Here is a 21,778-nt window from a genome sequence, read left to right as displayed (position 1 = left end):
CACGCATAGGTTTTAGGGAGGGAGTGTTAGTCGCCAAACCATAAAAACCTTTCTTGCAATCGCTAGTTTTCCTCTGAAAACTGATTTTTACTTCCACCAAAACCACAAATGTAGCCGAACTAGCAAAATTCAAAAATCAGTGTACTGTTAGATATTGATGGTAGCATCCCATAGCCTGAGTCGACCATCACGACCTCCACTACAGATTGTCTTCCGGTCAAGGTCTGAAGCAACACATCTAACCACGGAAGCTGAAAAATGTGGAGTCCTGTACAGCTGCCACCCACCTGATCTATCCTGAGACTGATGATACAGCAGCATAGAATTATCTGCAGCCCCAATCCCCAACCATTGCTCTTGAGCATTAATAGACATATAGAACTATGAAGATTTATATTTTTAGTACATTCGATGTTGTACGCAGAATTTTCCCAGAATCTAACTGAGCCATCATCAGATCCTGTTATAATTCCTCCATCCAAAGCTGAATACTCAACGCACAGAACTGGCCCCCCATGACTTGCCAAAATTGCATCGCAAGAACCTCTTGAAATTGACCAAATTCTAGCAGTCCAGTCATCACTTCCAGTAATCACAGAGTCTCCACCATCCTGATGCTACGGATCCATTTCAAGTGGCCAGATAGTTTGTGGACTTGCTTACCAGCACGGATGTCCCATATGTGCACAGTTTTATCTCTACCAGCAGCAGCCAAGATTCCAGTAGCATCATTATATTCCATGCAAAGAACAGAACCTGGGCAACGGGCAACTGTAGCTATGCAACTACCATTTCTGGCATCCCCACATTGTGACAGTTCCGTCATGGGCAGAACTAAGGACACGGTCTCCTGAGAGCATGCGCACACTACTAATCTGTGCCTCATGCCCCTTAAGCTCTTCAAGAGGGATAAATTCATGTTTATCCCAGATCACAATAGACAGATCATCAGACCCTGATACCACCTTTTCTCGATCGGAACTTATTGCACGGACAGCACTGGAAAGAGAGCATGCTGTTAAACAGAAAGAAATATAGACAACAAATTTGGCCATGACCAAGGAAGACAAGTATAACTACAAAGGAACACAACTTTTGGAGGAAATAAGATCTTCAAGGAAAAATAAATTACTTTTCACACTGTGAAGCAACTAGCATGAAGAAAACAAAAGATAGATAGAGGAGTCAGTTGATTACCCTGTATGACCTCTCAACGTTGCGCGAAGTTCAGAACCATGATGACTAGGATCCCATATCTTAACCTGGACATTGAAGAAGATTGTGAAAGATGAGCAATGTAAAAAGTTAAATTATTCACTATGTACTCTATGGAATTTGGATTAATCTTGATCAGTTTTATTACCGTTCATATGGTTATCATTTTTAACCTTGTGATTAATTTTCTCCATAAATTTTCTGTTTCTAATAATTGAATATTTTTCAATTAGTTAAGTAATATGGTTTGAAGATTAACACAATAATCAATAAATGCCAGAAAATGCTTTTGTCAATTTTATTGGCACAAGGCACTTATATTATTTTTTTCCTCTCTCCAATCTCCATCTTCGGAGGGTGATGTGGAGGAGAAAGTCTTGTAAATACAGTCACTAAATATAAAAAAAAATACAATATTGGGAGTTGATGCATGTCCCAAAAAGGCAACTTGTAGTAAAAAGTAAATCATCTCAATACTATATCTGGAACAAATCTAGAGATTGGCTCTAATATGAATGTTACTTTAGCAAGAACCATGAGAGAATATCAGTTAAAAGGGAGTTTTTCCAAAACAAAATGTAAACAATTAATTAACTTACTGAGCAGTCAGTACTTCCACTTATAAAGAAGCCTGTATCTTCACGATCACCAGTCAGATCCCAAACCTCTCTTCTTGTGACACAATGTAAAGCAGTAATCGCTTTATGATGGCCTTTAAGAACTCGCACATTTGTTTGACTTCTCCTTAGTCCCGAGTTTGGAAAATTTTGTTTGCGGGGTGTACCAATCTCAGTTACAGCTGGCATAGAACGAAGTAGGATTGTCACAAAAAACATTAATGTCTTGATTAATAAATACAGTAATAAACAACACTTGAGGAATGAGTGTGGCAATACCTGCTGTTTCAGTTTCAAATGTCCAGCCACGAGCATGGCTGAAAGAGTTTACTTTTAGCACTGATTCCCTCCCAAACATGCTCCTGACCCAATTTTTTGCGATAGTAGATGCCTTGGAAGGTTGATTGTCTACTGTAGCATCTCGAAAATGAGGGGATTGCAAACCCGAAGAAGACAATGATTGAGCCTTTAAATCCGATATACCCCAGTAAACCATTTGTAGTTGATGAATATATGAAAGGTACCCTCTAAGTTGTATCTGAAACAATTTAAAACATTTAGCTCATATCGGATGATTAATTGATTATCAAGATTATGCATAAGCTTCTGAAAAATGCTTGATGGGAATAACCTACAGAAAAAACAAATATCTGGAACTTATGGTTAAAACTTGAAAGCTAGAAATACACTGGAAGAAAAAATAATGATGGGTTTGATACTTTGATGTATGAATAGGCAAACAGACTAAGGGATCAAAGTTTCTTTTTAAAAGTAGAATAGTGAGATTTTATGCAGGTAGTCTTGTCAAAACGACTGCAAGAGAATAATGGATATATACTCCTTCCAAACAATCAGAATACTTGATGATCATAGCACTTTTCCCAATGCTACTTGAAGCGTTTTTACCGTTCCTAGGAATGAACAGATGACTGGCTAATACATGCAAATGGAATTAAATGGCTATGGTGTGAGAAGACATTACAGAAACTGAAAGCACTCACATAATGGTCATACCGACATTTTTCTGCGCTATACTTTGTATAATTGGCCACGCATCTATATCAGCCATACCCAAGCCACCCTTCCAATTGAATATAAACAGAAAAAATTACATATCTGGTCAGTTAATAATACAGTACGCATTACCAAGTGAAAACAAAATGTTTACAAGTACCATATGTGATGCTATCAAGATCAGTTGTGACATAATGACGCTCTCATTACTGGAAGACCTGAACCATAAACATTGTGGAATTAGTTAATTTTAAAGGCAGGATATAAACCAGAAGGAAAACGAATATTTCATTCTCTACATCGGTCACATGGCATCAGCTTCATCTAATTGGAGATCCATGCCATCAGAATTCTCTTTAGGAGTTATAAAAAGTTAAAGAAAGATCTATTTCATGTTTTAAAGACTACAACCAATTGAGTACACATGTCTCTCGTGCGGGCGGTGGTTGAAATAATTTCAATCTAATGCTTTGACTTGAACTTATTTTTTCTGATCTAATTTTATCTAAACTTATTTTTTTGATTTGATTTTGGTCTCATATGAATTTAAACAAATAAGAATAATATAAAAATTGTGATTGTTAATATTTTTCACATGCAAGTTGGATATAAATACAAATTAATATAATTAATATATAGGTCTAAATATATTTTTCTTTTGATTCAACATATCTAAGTATTTTATTTATCATTATATTTTATGGCTAACTTATTTGTAAATTACAAAATCTAAAGTATAAATTTGTATAAGAATAACAACAATATCGGCTTGACTATAATCCATAATTCGAGATCTATAACCAATTACACGGTCTTGAGCAAACTTTTGGCTGCCAGAATCCCAAATAACTAACTAAAACAACTAAGTGGAGTTGACCCAAAATCAACCCAAATTCAAACCCAACATAAAATTAAATTTATCCAACCGAAATGAACCTATTTGACAGTTCAGCTATATATTTCAGCCTTGAAGGCCTCACTAAATGAATATTTTTGTTGTAATGCCACATTATCAGGCAGGTTAATACCATGAAAGAATTCCAGAGAGACATGTTGGAGCATATAAGTTAATTTTGAAATGTTAATGGATTATAAGTTGCCAAAAAAATATAGCACATTCAGTTTTGGATTCTGAAATGTTAGTTTATTACTGTAAAGAGCAAAAAGGGCAGCTACAAATTCAGTTTGCTTGAACTCAACATATTAGCTGCAACCGTAAGCAGATGATAAAATAAAATTATTTACTAGAGATGATAAAGAGATCAAAGGAAGGTCTACTTCCAAAGAAAACAATCACAAAAAATCATGAAGAGATGGAGAACTTACTTGCTTAAAGATTGCTCCATCAGACTTTCAAAGAATGCTTCCCAAAACCTGCAAAATGATCACACAATTACACAAAAAGGACGAGGAGGCATGAGTACATCAAAATGATTATCAGAAATGACCCATCCCCCATATTACATCTCATCAGGAAAAGCGTAAGATAACTATAGATAAAATTTAGATCTGTTTAGGAGGCACTAATTGAGGTGAAATCTCCCTTGGATTACATATTTATTTCAAATAACCTCGTGGTCAAAGGAAAACACCATAATTAGTTAACTTAGGTGTCCCTCATATCAGTCTATATCTATCTAATAAGCACAAATCTAAGAATTTGAAAAAAGATAGGGTATTGGGACTACCAGGATTTTAAAAAAAAAAAAAAGTGATTATTCAAAAACAATCATACCCTTTAATAAAAATTAGGGTCTCATCATCTTTCTTAAGCTCTCTGTAAATATCTCCAGCCCATGTCATTTCAAAAGTGTCAAATTTTAACTGTTTAAACTTAAACCAACATTTATTACATTGCAGCTTCCAACTACATGCCTACATGTATAATTAGGACACGCTCAGATAAATACAGAAATGCATATGCCAACCATACAAGTCTTTCTCCCAACTTTGGAAAAAATATAGGAGAAAAAAATGATATGACACAAGAAACTGCCACTCTTACAAGATTACTGTCACAAAACTCAGAATTCTACTAAAATGATGAATCCAATCTGTGTTCAAAATTCTCCTGATGTTAAATAAATCTCAGAAATTTTTTAATTGAACGTTTCTTAATGCAACAAATTCCTTAAAAAATTTCCTATTTTCTCAGCTTCCTACTTAAACTATTACTTCCTCCATTCAAAATAGTTGGAACACTTATTTGGGCATAGAGTTTAGGTGATAAGTTGAGACATTATCAATTGTTATTTAATAGGAAAGTGAATGCGATTGGAGATAGAGGGTATTATTTATTGAAAAAGTAGATATAGAATATAGTGGATAGAGAGATGCAATAAAAATAATAGTGAGGTATTTCCCAAATAAAGTGTTCAATATAAAGGGGCAGACAAAAAGAAAATTGTGTGAACAAGTCTTGGATGGAGGAGTATTTATTTAAAATAATTCAATCATAATAAAGCTACAAAAGATTATCTTTTCTCCAAAAAAGCTCAAAACTTGATTCTCCGTAAGTACATGTTTATCAAATTAATTTACCAATCGTTGTATATGTTACTTATGTTAGTGTGTATTGGAACCTAGTTTACACACAACAATAAAAAATTGAAAAACAAAATAAAATAAAATAAATGACGATAAAAAGAAAGAAAAAAAAAGTAAACACATAGATGACTGATTTAATTAAAGCTTAAAATAACTGGAGCCAAATTAAATTTGAAGTGTTCATGTCTAGACAGATTAATTAGGACATTAAGATAGACAAATCAAATGGCCGAAGAGTAAGTGTTGGCAAAAGATCTCTATGTGTTGCAATATGTAAGGACGCATGATATTTAGGAGCCCATGTGGTAAGTAGTGAGAGAGATATTAAATGAAAGGCACCATGTTATGAGGAGAGCAGAGGGAAATCATGTGCAAACAAGGAAACGTTGCAATAAATTTGAAAATCCCATAAAATGAGGCATTACAATGTTCAAAGAACAACAGAAGTATCAACTATGCACTTGACTACAATATACAATCTGCCACCCTAGCCTGAAACTAATTTGACATCAACAGTATTAGTAAACTTATTAGTAAACTTATCAGGGAAAAATTACATACCCTGTATCCTCCCAGATGGATAAAGAAATGAGATGACGTTGGACGTAGTCTGAAACGTTATTGAAATCCTTCCTATACATCTCCGCTGAAACTTCAAGCGCCTCTCTCAAAGTTGGCATGTCGTTTTGGTAGGTTGCACATGTAATAAGTTCTTTAACCTGAAATTTAAAACTCACAAAGTAAATAGCCACCTTGAGCAAAAATATATACAAAAGAAAGAGAAACAGGGTAGAATCGGTTGCAAGCCATAATTGAGCAAGATTTTCAATAACTATCTAGTCTCTCTTATATTTTATGTAAAAGCACCTCTCTCACACAAATACAAACAAACAATCTTGACACGAGTGTAATGAGGGATAGATGGAAAGATGAGCAATGACTTGAAATCTACAATTTTAGCTCACCAATCGTATGTAAAAATTTAGACAAAAAACATTACCATTTCTTTCACAGCAACAAACTGTTCTTCGGACACAACTGACCATTCCATCCCTTGACAACATAAAAACAAAGTATGAGTACATTATCTGGACTATAATCCAGGAAAATATTCTGCATAAATGCTTACAGCACTCATGTGATCTCTTATACATTCAATCAAGGTTCTACCAACAATTCCTTTGGCATCCGTCTCAAGTAAAGCTGCAAATATGGCAAACCATAACCAATCAGTTCTGGCTTCAAAAGTCTTACCCGATACTGTTGACTTGTTGAGAGGAAACATACCAAGAATTGTCTCATATTCATCAGATGAAAGAATGACATCTGCATCTCCAAGATCCAGAAGAGAAATCCACAATCCCTAATTAACACAACCACAACATAGTTACAACCTGAATCACAACAACCTTTTAACCCAGGATAATTTAGCCTATAGAGCCAGGATTCAAGGGTTAGGGAACAACAGAATAAAGGAACACTATATACTTGCAACACACACTTTTTCACGGTATTTAAAAAAGTGGTCTCACAAAATATAAAACACTTAATATGGGTTGAGAGATTGTTAGGAGTATAATTACGTGGCCATGAGCTTTAAAAAGGGTAAATTATTCCACCAAAAAAAAAAAAATCCAGTTACAGTGTGTTGCAAGTATTGTGACATTTCCACTTTAAGAAAGTGTTGCAAGTATTAAAAAACGGAGGAAGTATATAGTCTCTTGCACATTAGATCAGAAAGTACTGACATTAACATCACAGAAAACATTTTCATTATTTGACCATGACATTATGGTAAAACTAAAGAGATTTATTCAGTAGGCATAGAGGAACGTTTTTCAGGTTTTATACAATTTAGTCACATTAACTAAAATAATAAACATATCTACTCTCTCTCACATACTTTCTCTTTCATGGTCCCTACCTTACTTTTACTATAATAAATTATTCACTCACTCACAACATTATATTACTCCTAAAACTCCGTGCATCACCAAGTGATGCATTATTAAGAAAAATGGAGGGAGTATGGACTTGAGGATGTACTTATTTTCCCATTCATTTATATGCACTTCTTTAAATTAATTTAAATATAATCTAGTTAAGGGTAATCAAAATTGATCATATGTAATCATAAGTGATCTAGACAGGCTAAACAATAATTGTGCAATATATTTACTATTAAGGGCTAGATATTACTAAACAATTATGTCATGTTTCACAATATGGCCAGGGAAAGTGTCTTTTGTAAACCTTAAAGCTTATTTTTACTTAAAATCCCCAACAGCAACTACTGTAACTTTCCTCCCTGCAATCAGTTGCTTAATTCCGCATATAATCATCACAGCTGGATAGAAATAAATGCACATAAACTGTCGATATTATGATTTATGAGTCAAAGAGAATATTCATGCAACAAAAGCTACATGGGAAAATTCGAACAGGTCCCTGGTGAGTTTGGCTTGACCAAAAAGTTTTTTAAATTACCTGCAGCTTTACTTTTATGTCCAAGATCAATCCTTTCTCCTCATCCTGTGACCAAATTTTATAAAAAACCAATTATTGCAATTATATAGTAACTAATATGAACACTTTAAAACTGCATTTGTTTAGGCGTAAACAACTTCTTTTGATGTATCCTTTACAATGTGCAGCTTTAGATAAGTTATTTAAATTGAAAAATAAGAAATAACCAGATCCCAAAGTTGTAAGAAAAAAAAACTACATATGACTTCGTATAAACTGGCTAACAGTATTTTAGTTATTCATCAAAGGTAAAGTCGAAAACTAAGGGAGGCTCATTGTAAACAAGATAAATTTTGGGTTTTATAGTAAAAGCAACCAATGAAAAAATGCTCAAATGTTGCAACGTTATGTGCAAGTAAACCCTTTTAATCATGGATCTTACATCTTTGTCTTTAATGTCTTTTAGGATCTGCTTCCTCTTTTCGTCTTCCCCTTCTCCTCTAATGTTAGCAGGAAATTTAGAATATGTGTATTTAGCACCACCTACACAATAAGAAATGTACATTAAACCTTCAACTTATGAGCAGTAGTTTACTGGCTAAGTCATTCATTTACGAATTAGATTGGATAAAGTACCTATAACTCCGTCTATAGGATCTGGTATGGTTATAATAATTAAGTCTGAATGAGATGATGGATAGAGAGACATAAGACTTTCACCTCTCCCAATTGCATCTATCAACTTATCAAGGACGTTGTCATTGCTTTCACCAGATGACAAAACTTTTTCTATGTGGTTAGAAAACCCTTGAGAGAGTAGAAATTCAGCTACCTGTTATAAACAGCAATTTTCAATATCAGAATACATAGTTGTGACAGCTCTGGAATTCTACAGATAAATAAACTAACAAAAGTTTCCTTTAGTCAATCTTATGTCTTAATTTTTAGTATTGTCAGGAAGAATTCGTAGTGCAGATGTGCAATGCAGACCTCATTCAGTAGAGTATTACATACCACTATAGTTTAATGAACATCAAAACGTTACATTGAAGCGTTAAAACAATTTACAGGGGAAGGTAGAGTCAGTAAGAAATACTAAGTGATAAGCAAACAATTTGAGAGGGTAGGGGGAGAATCAAAACTTAGTTGGCTAACAATCTAACTTAGTATTATTCAAACACTATGTTGCATCGAAGTAAGGGAATAAGTGAGGTAACTTGTTTTTATGGGTCATATTTAACATCTAAAGTTCATGAAATCGTCAAGTCCATGCAGAAAAAGCTTCCTTATTCCACACCCTTAATTTCACTTTCAAAGATCTAAGCTATTATCAAACAAAACTCATCTTCAACATTAGCAATCACTCTCCTCACTATTCTTACATCTAAAATCTAGATTAGTAGTCTACTATATATTTTTTTAATGAAAAAGTGAGGCTCCAATTGAACAAAGGAAGACCAAAGAAGTGTAGAATAGTCAGAACAAGATGGGAAAACAACTCTTGCATAAGCTATAAAAATGCTCTTCAACCCAGCATCTTACACTGATCTCATCTACACTATGCAATATGTAATAGAAAAGCTCAAAGTTCACAATGGAGAATAAAATAGATGATTGACCCTACTCCCCATAACAACTCCCCCCCCCCCCCTCTCTCTCTCTCTCTCTCTCTCTCTCTCTCTCTCTCTCTCTCTCTCAACATGCACACAATAAAGGAAAAAAAACTAATACTGATGTTAAGAAAACAGGGAAATATCTATCATCATTTGACCGGCTGACTATTTTCCTTACCAAGCACAATCACAACTTTCAAAAATGCTTTCCTCATTCTCATCTTACCCTATTTATTACATTTCTTAGATCCACTTTACCTCTCTATAGCTATTTCTACCTCTATAAAACACCTGTTACCATGTTTGCTTGCTGTGAGTAACCCTTATAGATGGGTGCTTAGGTATATCAGTAGATGAAACACGGCTTACCAAAAAAAAAAAAAGAACTCTGAAGAGCTGATTTTATGGTCAACCTGCCCCTCCTAGCCTCTCAGTCTCCAAGTACGAACAAGTGCTTATATATTCTAATAAACTTATGTAGTTATGTCTGCCTTTAATAGATAAAGTTGTAAGGTATACTATATCTATACAGGCATCAAAGCACAAGTTTTAATCTGTCTTTAAGCTTCAATTTCTCATAGGACAAGAATCCAGGAAGATGCAATGAAATAACACATTACAGGCACTTATGCAGTTTCTACCATTTTACAGTATGTACAAGACGGTCTTAATAATACCGCAACTTACACAAGTATTGAACTACCCCCATGTTGGAGAAAATAATGCCACAAAAGATATACAAGTATATATCTGCAATCAGAAGAACCAAATGACAAAGATGGAATGTTTGGCAGTGGAATAACTCTTAAGAAAAGGAAAAAATAAAAGGACTTTGATAACAACTTTAATTAAAGATTTGTAATAGCCAAATAAATAAGAATAAAAAAAAGGGATTCCAAAGCAAAACAACAAACCATAGGATCTGGCTCTTGATTATTTGAACGACACCAATGCATTGTAAATGCTTGAGCATCAAAGGTACATTCCGTGCTATTTACCTGAGACAGAACAAGAGCAATCTCTGCAGTTTAAAACAGTGGTCCTGAGAGCTACTCATAACATTCTAGATTCAGACACTCATGAGACATATTAAACAGTAGAACTGTGTAGAAAGAGAAAGATAGACAAACATGGTTGGAAGAACAAATCATACAATGAAATTGCGGTATCCCAATAAAATCCTAGCAAAGAACTTCAGGAATATAAGCTGCATAAGCCAATACAAAATACAGAGCCGAGGCACGTATTAGCTTGATGTCTTATCAAACACATATAAATCATTCAAATATGTAAGGAATATCCAAATTACTAACAATACAACTAGAACAAGATTCTCAAATGAACTGTGCAACAATCAGATCTAAAGAGCACCACAATAATACAACCCTTGCCTTGATCTACTGCATATCTTACATACTCTATTCACTATGTGACATATTCTACTTTTTCTCTAAACATATAACCAGTTTCAAAGAATTAAATAGAATAATATTCAAGATGTTAAAATATCAAATGATAATATGATACTTTGGGGGAGGTGAAAAAAAAAAGTGTTTAGGCATCACCACAAATGATGCTTCTGTTGCCTTTCATAGTTTCATTTACAGCTCAAATTCAAGATGGAATCCAGAGTCAATAATATCCAATCAGACAGCTATGGTAATAGCAGTAGAGCAATAAATTGAATGAAACTATCATTGAATCACTTCAAGGTTTCTACCATTGAGAACGATCAGAAACAGAAAATAATGAAGCATCAGGAACAATTCACATACAGTATATAAGACATTTCCACACTAAAACTCAATTCTTTAGAGACACAGTCAAGTGGGCATGTTTGAGAAATGAGACAAAAACAAGCAGACATTTGCAGAACTGATGCTTCAAACTCAGATTATATGTCAAAAGTATTAACATCTGTAAATCAAGTTGCAAATTTACAGTATGATATCTTACTATTATCATATTAAAGCTTCTTAATCATGAAGATATAGTATTGAAAGGAACTTGTTTCCTGGGTTGAGAAGCTTTGATTTGATAATGATAAGATATAATAAAATTACAGATGAAACTCAAGAGTTCAACAAATCAACACTACCAAAGAAAGTTTTCTAGATTCATTTTATTTAATAAGCACCTTATTGGAAATGGTAATATCACCTTAGTTGAAGGTCATGGTCCTTTCCCCATGGTTTAGTACCAACTGTTGAGAAGTACTCAAAAGAGATAATGTTCTTTTTATTCCTAGCTGCATTTTATGAAACTCAAACCCTAATTTAGAGTTTTTTATGGTGTTCTTTATACATATATTTAATAAAATGAACTCTGCAAAGTATTGTGGACATGATTTATCTCTTTTTTTTTTTAATTTCAATTGTCTTCCAAATGTTGAAGCAAAATGTACCCTATACTTCCTCACCCCCCCCCCCCAAAAAAAAAAAAAAACCAATATAGGGCTCTAGGGAAACTCAGATAATTTCAAAATAAAGCACATCAAAACAGCAATAAAATCTGTTGCTACCAAAAATTTAAACAACTTTACCAGTCAAAACAATGGGATAGCTCCGAGGATAACTAGGGGGATCATTAGCATCCAAGCCTGATTTATAGAACTCAACCCCTGCCGGCATAACACACTGCAATTGTAGCACCAAAAGAAGAATCAATTTCCATTAACTCATTATTCTCCTTTGTATAGAGTATGATCATAGTATATAGCATTCAAGAATTGGCTGCTGATTATAAGTTCATTACCACCTATAACTACAGAAAACCTCACATCATTTGTGACAGAACACTAACATTACGTCAATATCAAACTAAAGTATCTCCTAGTTTCAACATCAGACCCTAACACTACGTTTGCGTCACAGAAATTTTGGAACTTATTTATAAAACAAAAGGAAATCAGAGCAAATCAAGTAATACTTCACCAATCAATCAACCACTTCAATATAATCCCTTTTCTACAATTCAAGCTTGTAAATGTATCCACTCCGTCTTTATGCAATAATCCCAATACTCCAATCAATCAACATTCCATCAAATTGATGAAAAATCAGCAAAAAAATAAAATAAAATAAAAACACCAATTCATGCAACAACAAAACCCCATCAAATTCTCAAATCACAACAACAATACCAATTCATGCAACAACAAAACCCAATCAAATTCTCAAATCACAACAACAATACCAATCAAAAATCCCAAAAAAAAATGTAAAAATGAAGTGAGTCAACTGACCATAGGAAGCTCAGGAGGTAAAGGAGCATAAAGAGAGTGATCAGAACGAGGGTACTGATCAATAAGAGAAGGTTCATACACATAATTCATGCCATAATAACCATTACTTCCATCTAAAGTACGAATTTCTGGGCCAATTCCACAAACTACAAAATACTCAAAAAGGGGTGCCATAATTTCTTCCCTCTCTTGAACCCCACGAAAAGAGAGATGAAAAAAATTTGATGGGGTTGTTTAGATTCCCACCAAATGATTATGGAAATGGAATTTTTGAACATGGTGTTTGATTAAATTTGAATGAGTGAGTTGAATTTTCTTTGTTTGTTTAATGGAGGATTGAAGTTGTTTTGATTTGGTGGAATGATAATGACTCAGTCGTGCAGTATGTTTTGCGAATATTTTACTTGAATCTGGGTTAGTTCGTTTGCACAGCGCGGTATGTTTTGTGAAGAAATACTACAGAAATAGAAGACGTCAATTTTACGAGGGATTCCAAAGGAAGGTTAGTTATGTAGTCCCTTAGTTTCGTTTTCTACGTCCGTTTCATTATAATCGCAACAATTTCTTATTTGATAAGGGTCCTCTAATATTTTATTATTTCTCTCTCTTTCCAACTCCATTTACATAACTTTTTAATTATTACTCTTCTACTAACAATTAAATATATCTCTACTATTCCTCAAAAAAAAAATATATCTCTACTAAGGCGCTAACCATACTAATATGAAATACATGACAAGCACAATTGGCCCGCATTTTTTTTTATATCACTGAAATGCATGATAGAATGGATTAGGGAATAAGGGATTTGAAATTCATGTCCATTTTGATGTCGACATAATGATAATGATTAAAAATTTATCATGGACCAGAAGTCCAATGAAATATGGATTTTTAAATCCACGCTATACAATGTCTTATATTATTTTGAGTCGTATGTCTATGTGCATGCGATAGGTTAACCTTTCTATAGTACTAGTGGGACTCTTTATAGTACTATTGACACTTTATATGTACCAATGATGATATTATTTGCATTACAAAAGAAAATACTAAAAATAAAGATTATAATTAAGGTTAATAATCACTTATTTTTCGACTAATATCTTTTAACGGGAATAGTTATCACAACTCTGCTACTTATATACCGAAATAAATTAACTTTTCAGTGTAATAGTCCATCCTGCTTCGCAATAACAATTATTTAATTAAAGAGTTGAACTAGTAGACAATAAAGTGTCAATATAAAGTGTCAATAGTACTATAAAGTGTCAATAGTACTATAAAGAGTTGAACCTCAGGTGTACTAAGCTTCCGGCTTTACCAAGGTAGCTGGCCCCAACCTTGTCTTCCATAGATAAGTCACAGCACAGATCTAATTCGTTTCCTACCTTAGACCGTAGTCTTTAACCAAACAATTTTTATTGTGTTTATGATGGAAATTCTAAACAGAAAGATAACTCATTTGATATATAAGGTTCAAGCGGAAAACATTCCCTTCTTGATGGAAACTTTACAATTTAGGAAGATTACAACACTCATATTTTACAACGCAATGACTGAAAGCTTAATCAGACATGAACTAAACTAGAAACGGAGAGTCAATCTATTTCTTAAGGTGAGGATTTTCTCTAGAGAATTATCTAATGTTTTTATAAAATGCTCTAGCTAACTCCTTCAACTCTGACACTCTGCCTTTCACTCTTCCCTTCATACCCTTTATACACTTTCTATGGCTTACAACAAGTCATGACTCAACAAGTGATTGTGTTCACTGCTTTTCTAAAGTCCTAAAGACACTTTAAAACGATAACAATTAATAAAACGTGGCTATAGTGAAACTAGACTACATGATTGTTGTTTCGGGGTTTTCTGATGTCCTGCGGGAGAGTTACAATTCCGAGACTGGAACCGGACGCCTGTACCTGCAAAATAACGGAGACTCCTGAGAGCTCCGCCTCCAACGGTCAAGTTAGTACCTGATTAAGGAGTAATTAATACGGAAATTAAAGTAATAAGATCTCTCTAGGTGAGAGTGTTTAATGTTGGTAATCTGCGTCGTTAGCGAGATTAGCCGGTTATTAGTGTTCCGTAATGTTTCTGTTCTTCTCTTGATTTCTTGATCTCTTGACTGCTTCCCTGCTTAATTAATGAGGATTAATTAAGTATTTATAGCCTTGAGAAGCGTGCCACTCTCTAGGTTTAGGGTAAACCTAGAGCTGACCGGGCCTCTAGACAGGATTGGGCCTTGATGGCCGGTTTTCCCATTTAGCATGGGTGGACACGTGGCGTGCCTCGATTGGTCCGTAGAGGACGTATCTGTGATTGACACGTGGCAGGCTCCTATTGGCCTTCGTGAAGGACACGTGGCGGAACCTGGTTGGTCCACTTGTCAGACGGTGATTGGTGGATAAAAATCCCCTAATCAATTGTTGTTGTGGGCTCAGGAATACATTATTTCATCCATCATCATGTCTTGTAGACCACCCTCGCTATCTTTATTGTCATCATAGTGGACACGCGTAGGATTCCTCTTCTATGCCAAGATTTATAGCACATTTGACAGCATATGATTCGTCCCATATCATGAAAGCTTCAAACAGATGTTCATGGCCTTCAAACAGATGTTCATGGTCTTCAAACGATAAAAACTTTCCACTTTCAATGTCTTCAAAATATTTGTAAATTGACTTAGTATTGTTTATTATATGTACTAAATATTCCTCGTATGGTGCTACAATTGTAGTATTTCCAACATGAACTATAAAAGGGGGATTATCAGTTCTTTTTATGAAATTACTGAGATATTGTGAGGTGTAGAAGAATCCTGAAATTACTGAGATATTGTGAGGTGTAGAAGAATCCTAGTGTCCTTTCTTCAGTAGGATTTTAAACACTTCTCAGACAAACTAGGATGGGATTCCAAGCACTTGTCTGCACACAATTTTTAAGAGCTTGACCAAAGAGATAATTAACATTATTTTTCTAAACCTGATAATTAATATTAATAAAGGTAAAAAAAAGTAAATAATTTAAGAGGGTAAAATATCCAACTACTATTCATAAAAGTTATCCTAGATTTATAAAAGGTAAGGATAAAGAATAAAGTTATTGAATCATTTGTTCTAAAATTTGTATGTTCATCAAAATACTTTCAAAATTTTCCTTTAAAAAATCCTCACATTTAATAGTATGCCTCAATTCGTACCATTGTATATTAGATTATGACAACGTATTAAACTAAGAGTGATTAATCATACTAGATTAAATTATTACAAGTAATTTTTTTAGTGTAATTTGGATAAAAGTTTCATCAAAGTATGTTTTCTGCGTAGATCACAGCTGCTATTTCATTAAAAGGTACTTAAATGTGTACAAAATAAAATACCAAGAGAAAATCTTGCAGGAAACAGTTTAAGGTATAAACTTTAGTTTTCAACTACATAAAAATCACAACAGGTCAGTTACAAAGATCGAATATCCAACTGCTCGATAATTTGATTTTGTTAATGCTCATAATATGTTCAATGGCAGCCAGCAGAGATGCAGTAAAATGCAATAAACATTATTATATAACAACGATAACTTAAGTTCAGTTTGGCCTCTAAAAATCTGTTCGTGTAGTTGTCTTTTCCTTACAAAAGATCACAGGCAATAGACATTGAAGCTCGCTGACATTTAATGGGAGCAAAACTGATCAGTCTGAATTGAATTCCAGCAAAATTACAACACTAGAGGCAGATTTTCGTCTGCTGAGTTTTGCAGAGGGGAGGGTTAAAATTAAAAAGATGGGGTAAAGAATGCCTATAACATACCACAAAGATCTAGCTACACAACTGGGTCCCAAAAAAGAATAAAGGAAAAAGAAAATCTAGCTAGCCATAACAGCCTGATCTGTCAACTGCAGAGCTTGTGTAGCAAAAAACCTGACATCGACATCTGGGTCTTCACTTAGCTCAATTAAACAAGGCTTAATAGTTTTCTCAACCACCTGAAAAAAGGAAGTTAGTGTAAGAACTCAACGCATTTCAAAGTAGCTTTGCAGCAAATGACTTCCAAAATACTCGTGGAACATCACTTATTGGTGGATTGTTTGGGGATGATGAATTCAAAATATATGGAAGCACGCACAAATCTTTGGGTTGCTAAAAATATGGGCCTTTATTATTATTTCCCTCTACATCAGAAAGGATAGGAGGCCAGTGAGAAAGTTATCACCAATTAGATAAGCTAACTAGCTATGTTGCTTAGACTTGGGAAGGAAGATCTTATATAACGTGGAATCAAATAAATGATGTGACTAGCTGACTGCTACATTTACAACAATGACTATCAACCTTGCCATATAATCATGAGCATTTTCAATTCCTAAAATGATTGAGCCTTTTTACCCTCTGCATTGAGGGAGAGGTCGCTGAGGAAGTTGTCATCAACTTGATGAGTCAATCAGCGAATTTGCTCAGACTTGGGAAGAAGGATCATATACAACATGGAATAGCATAATAGGAATATGGAATAGCAAAACAAGATCCCAAAATCAAACTGCGCCGTCCACTGCGTCAATATGGCACAGCATTACGCCATTAACCCTAATTATGTTAGTGAAAGTGATAAAAGATATACTTTTTAACCTAGCAAACCCAATCCATAAATAAACTGCAATCAGAAAGACCTTTCTGTCCAATGATATACAGCGCATCTAGTAGACTAGTACGTAAATACTCAAAAGAGCAAATACTTTTTACTTCTGTTGCCCTTTAGTCCTTGAATATGGAAGTATATTCAAACAACTAACACAACAAATCACACTATTTTTAACTGAAAATCTTACATTACCCTTTCTCCCTGAATGGAAGATAGGGTGAGAAGCAGAAGCCAAACAGAAATTTTAATTACCAAACAACATTATTTTCCAGAGAAGAAATTACTTACTGATTGATCAACGATGGGAATGAACGACTGCAACACTTTTGCAACATTAAACTTTATGTTTGGTACCCTGAAGTGTGTAAAATTCAGATTAGCAAACCGTTTGTGTATTGAAAAAAAAATAAGGCAGTCCGCTAGATAATATTTTAGATAATTAAGAGAGCAGTAAAGCAAGATACCTGTCCTTTGATGCAGTTACAACTACTGGTAACAATTTGGAACATGTAATTTCTGCACCCATGACAGGGCCAAGCAGGGAAATTGCTTGTACAATTGTCATCCGATACAGATAGTGCGGGTTCGTAGCCATGTCTAGAACCTGTTGAAAAATATTACATCACGTCGCTAAGATATTTACAACAGACTTGAGTGGTCACAGGTTCACAGTGAATCATATTTCTTTTTATAATATTAGAATACTTCAAGTCAAGAGACTTTCTATATACATTCCATATTCAAAAATAAGGTAATTAGAAATTTAGAATAATATATTTTGTTACTCATGGAGTCATGGTATTATACAGGATATCATATAAACATTATAAAATCAAATATAGATATGCATTTACTTTTTTAGAATAAGTCATGTCAATTTTTTTTTTTAAAAAAAGGGTGCTAGTTTCACAAACTTTGTCATTCAACCACTGCATGCATAGAGCACCAAGTTTTTCATCGAAGAATCCAACGCCCAACTGACTGGCCAACAAAGGTATGTATTCAATAATGGCCAATCGAACTCTCCAATGTCTATCTTCAGCAAGCTCAACAATTGCTGGGAGTAATGACTGTGATAACAAATCTATTCCAATGACCTGCACTATGAAGCATTGTGAATTAAGTTACAAGAAAATTACGACGCATAAAAAAATCAAGGGAAAAGAAAAGCACACAGCAAAGCAAATGAGTTGAGAGAAAATGGTCTAACCAAATATAGAAACAGAAAAAACAAATAGATATATAAACGCTTTGTACAAACCTGATTCACTTAATCAAGCTTGCTGGTTATGTTCAGACGTACATCAGGAAATTCATCTTTCAGAAGAGAGAGAAAGATGGGAAGAAGCTGCTCAATTGTAGCATCCTGTGACCAGGTACAAGAAGGTCGAGTCAATTGAAGGACAATCAATGGAATTCCTATTGAATAATTAACAATAAAACAGCTCCAAAAAGCTTGCAGAATAAAAGAAAACATAAATTATATGAGGCAGATCTTAGCAACAGAATCCTGGAAGAAAAAAAGCAAAGGAGATCAACTGAACACCATAGGAAAAACAAATAGCATATTCTCAATTGGCTTCTTTCCAAAGGCACGATCAATTAAGATAACGTATGCACAACTTTCAAGGATGAAAGGGCATTACAGCCACATCGAATTAATGAAATGAAGACAAGTAGAAAACCAATCAAACAGCAATAACCAGAAAACAAAAATTCTACAAAAATTGCCAAATCATTATCTTGACTCCCAGACAGCATAAACCTTTTTGTAACAAATACATACCTCAAAAATGTATAATCACCCCCTTTGTACAGCACAAATTGTGTCAGACATGAGATTGCGAGTGCACTTAGCAAGGTTCATATTACACCTCATATACAGATTAAGTAAAGGATTTTCAATTAGCTAAATTCTGAGCAGATATACTCATTTTTCTATTGTTTACTTCATATTCTTCCAAAATTCAATTTGAATCATTTATCCATGTTTGGAACTCCAATGTAGACCTTTTACTTCTATTAGTTAGAACAAGAAAGCTAAATTCCTCTGTAAGAAGCAAATTCCAAATAGGATCCAATGGTCAGTAATTGAATTTCCCTCAATCAAGAGTAAATTGATTTGGAAGAAAGGGAACTAGTAGAGGGGTCAATTAATTCTACAATAACAAATAAATATGGTTAAATCAAATGACAGAATTTTGGTCATGAATTTATCGATTTGATAGATTGATCATATTTAAGGTAGTTTGCTATTATCCAAATTAGTTTTAACTAGTAGATATGACCTAATTGTTAGGTTTTCTTTGAGTTTATGTTAAAAAATGAATATGGAAATTCCCCAATCTTTATCAGCAATTGTCCTAATAAGAACCCTTCAGTATATGCAGCTAAATTTAACTGTGTTTGATTGGGTATGCAGCTATACACAGCTGCTGAGATGCATGTAAATGAGTTTGTATAATCATTGACCTCATCCAAGTTCATATGAAATATTTACTCGATATTGTGTTTTCAGATATTTGTTCACTTCTTGCAATTAATGGCGACACGTCATTTACAAAATAATACTTATGTAAAATAATATAGAGCACAAGTAAATTGATTTCTCACCTTTCCTAGAATTGGTGTCATTCCCATTATAACTGAAGCCAGAGCAGAACGAACATGCTGAGAAGAATCTGATGACGATTCCTGCATAGATAAAAGCTTGTACATCAGGAAGCTCAACAACCAATGTATAAGACACACAAGGCAACAACTTCAATTGAATAATATAAAATCATTTAAACGACCTACATTGACATCTATCCAAATATACCTTGACACATGGAGAATATGCTGAACTGCAAGTTCGGGATTCAAGATACGGCAAAATTTGGTCACTTTCCCAGCAGCAGCTATACGAACTTCTGCTTCATTGTCACCAAGCAGCCGAACATATGCAGGCACCAAGTCCGACCTAAACAGGATAATAATAACCAACAAGATATATTGAGGCAAATGATGGACATAAAAAGGATGATAGTAGCAAAATAGTCAATAGATACCTCGTAGGTTCAGGTCCAACTGCTTCACACAGCTCATAAAGTTGATTTGCAACCATATAGCGTACACGCCATGACTTATCCTGATAACATAAATTAATAAAATTGAATCACACATAATAGAAAGAATGACATTTTAACCATTTCACCCTCATAAACATATTTCATCTTAAAAAGAATACCCAATTCATGTAGAATTTGGTGTTTATCTTATGGTCAAAAGATAAATTCAAGAGACAGATAAAGCAGCATAGATATCTGAAGGTGCTCATTGTGTTTTTTTATTGAATATAATATAGCAATTACAAATATGACATACAATAGGTGTTCATATAGGGTGTACTCAATCATGGTAGTTACTGCTTAAGACGATTTTTAATTAGGACAAACACACATACCAAGGGATAAAAACTTGTAATTTTGTAAAGTCCTCTACTATACAAGTTGACATGAATGTCGAGACTTTCCCAAAACAATACCATTGAAATACCCTACTGTCCTTATTTAATACCAAGTGTTAGTCACTTATGTGTATGTACCTAATATTATGCAATGAAAATCCCGCTAGTACCTAGAGGTGGTACATTTTGGTAATACAAAGGGTTCCATGGTATTGGGTTAGGGTACCATTGCAATTCCCTAGTTAATAAAATTGTGTATGTTTCCTTATTTAATACATAGTTGATTTAACTCATTTGCCTAATATAGGGTACCGATATGTTTAAAGTGTTTTTGTATGCACACAAATACAATCTACCTATACTTAATTAATACTATCTCCATGTTCGAGCTGAATTCGAAGAGGTCGTATTATAAATGCCGCCAATGCGGGTTTTGGGAATGGGATGTTGACTCAGACCTCGTGAAGGACGGACCACCGAACAACATCGGTGGAGTTGTTCATAGGGTGGAGGCGTTAGAGCATCAAAACGTGACATCGTGAAATTTGGACTCACAATTTTAATTTTAGCCATGTTGTATTTCAAATGTTAATTAGTTCATGGTCCGCCTTGTTGTTAGTGTATGGGGGGGGGGGGCGAATTACTATTAGAAATTGTAGCAATTTTTGTAACCAGTGTAATTTATGCTGCGGTTCAATTAAAAAACCAATTTCGTGTCCTTATAAATCTTATAATTATGGATTACTAGATTATATAAACTATCTACACCCAGTGGTACTTAACAAAGACTACAATGTACCACTAAAACACCAGTAGTACTAAAACTGGATACAACGTACGATTATGGTTCAAGTAACCACATTTAATTCAAGGGTAAAATAAGAATCCAGTGGGAGTTTTTTTGCTCAACTGTGCAGGTGAAATAGTACAAATTAATCCCATTGGGATGATTTTTTGCTTTTATTGACAA

The 21,778-nt window shown here is 34.1% G+C and overlaps 2 pseudogenes; both read right to left on the bottom strand.

Annotated features, from left to right (window-relative positions):
- Nucleotides 1-7: 7 nt before the first annotated feature.
- LOC110683282 lies at nucleotides 8-13,375 on the bottom strand (annotated as a pseudogene).
- A 2,885-nt stretch (nucleotides 13,376-16,260) lies between these two features.
- Nucleotides 16,261-20,087, bottom strand: LOC110683283 (annotated as a pseudogene).
- Between the last annotated feature and the right edge of the window lie 1,691 nt (nucleotides 20,088-21,778).

The sequence above is a fragment of the Chenopodium quinoa genome, unplaced genomic scaffold (genome assembly GCF_001683475.1).
Source record: "Chenopodium quinoa cultivar QQ74 unplaced genomic scaffold, ASM168347v1, whole genome shotgun sequence".
In the NCBI taxonomy this organism is placed as follows: Eukaryota; Viridiplantae; Streptophyta; class Magnoliopsida; order Caryophyllales; family Amaranthaceae; genus Chenopodium; species Chenopodium quinoa.
The sequence above is the reverse complement of the archived record's forward strand: the minus strand, read 5'-3'. Positions and strand labels throughout refer to the sequence as shown.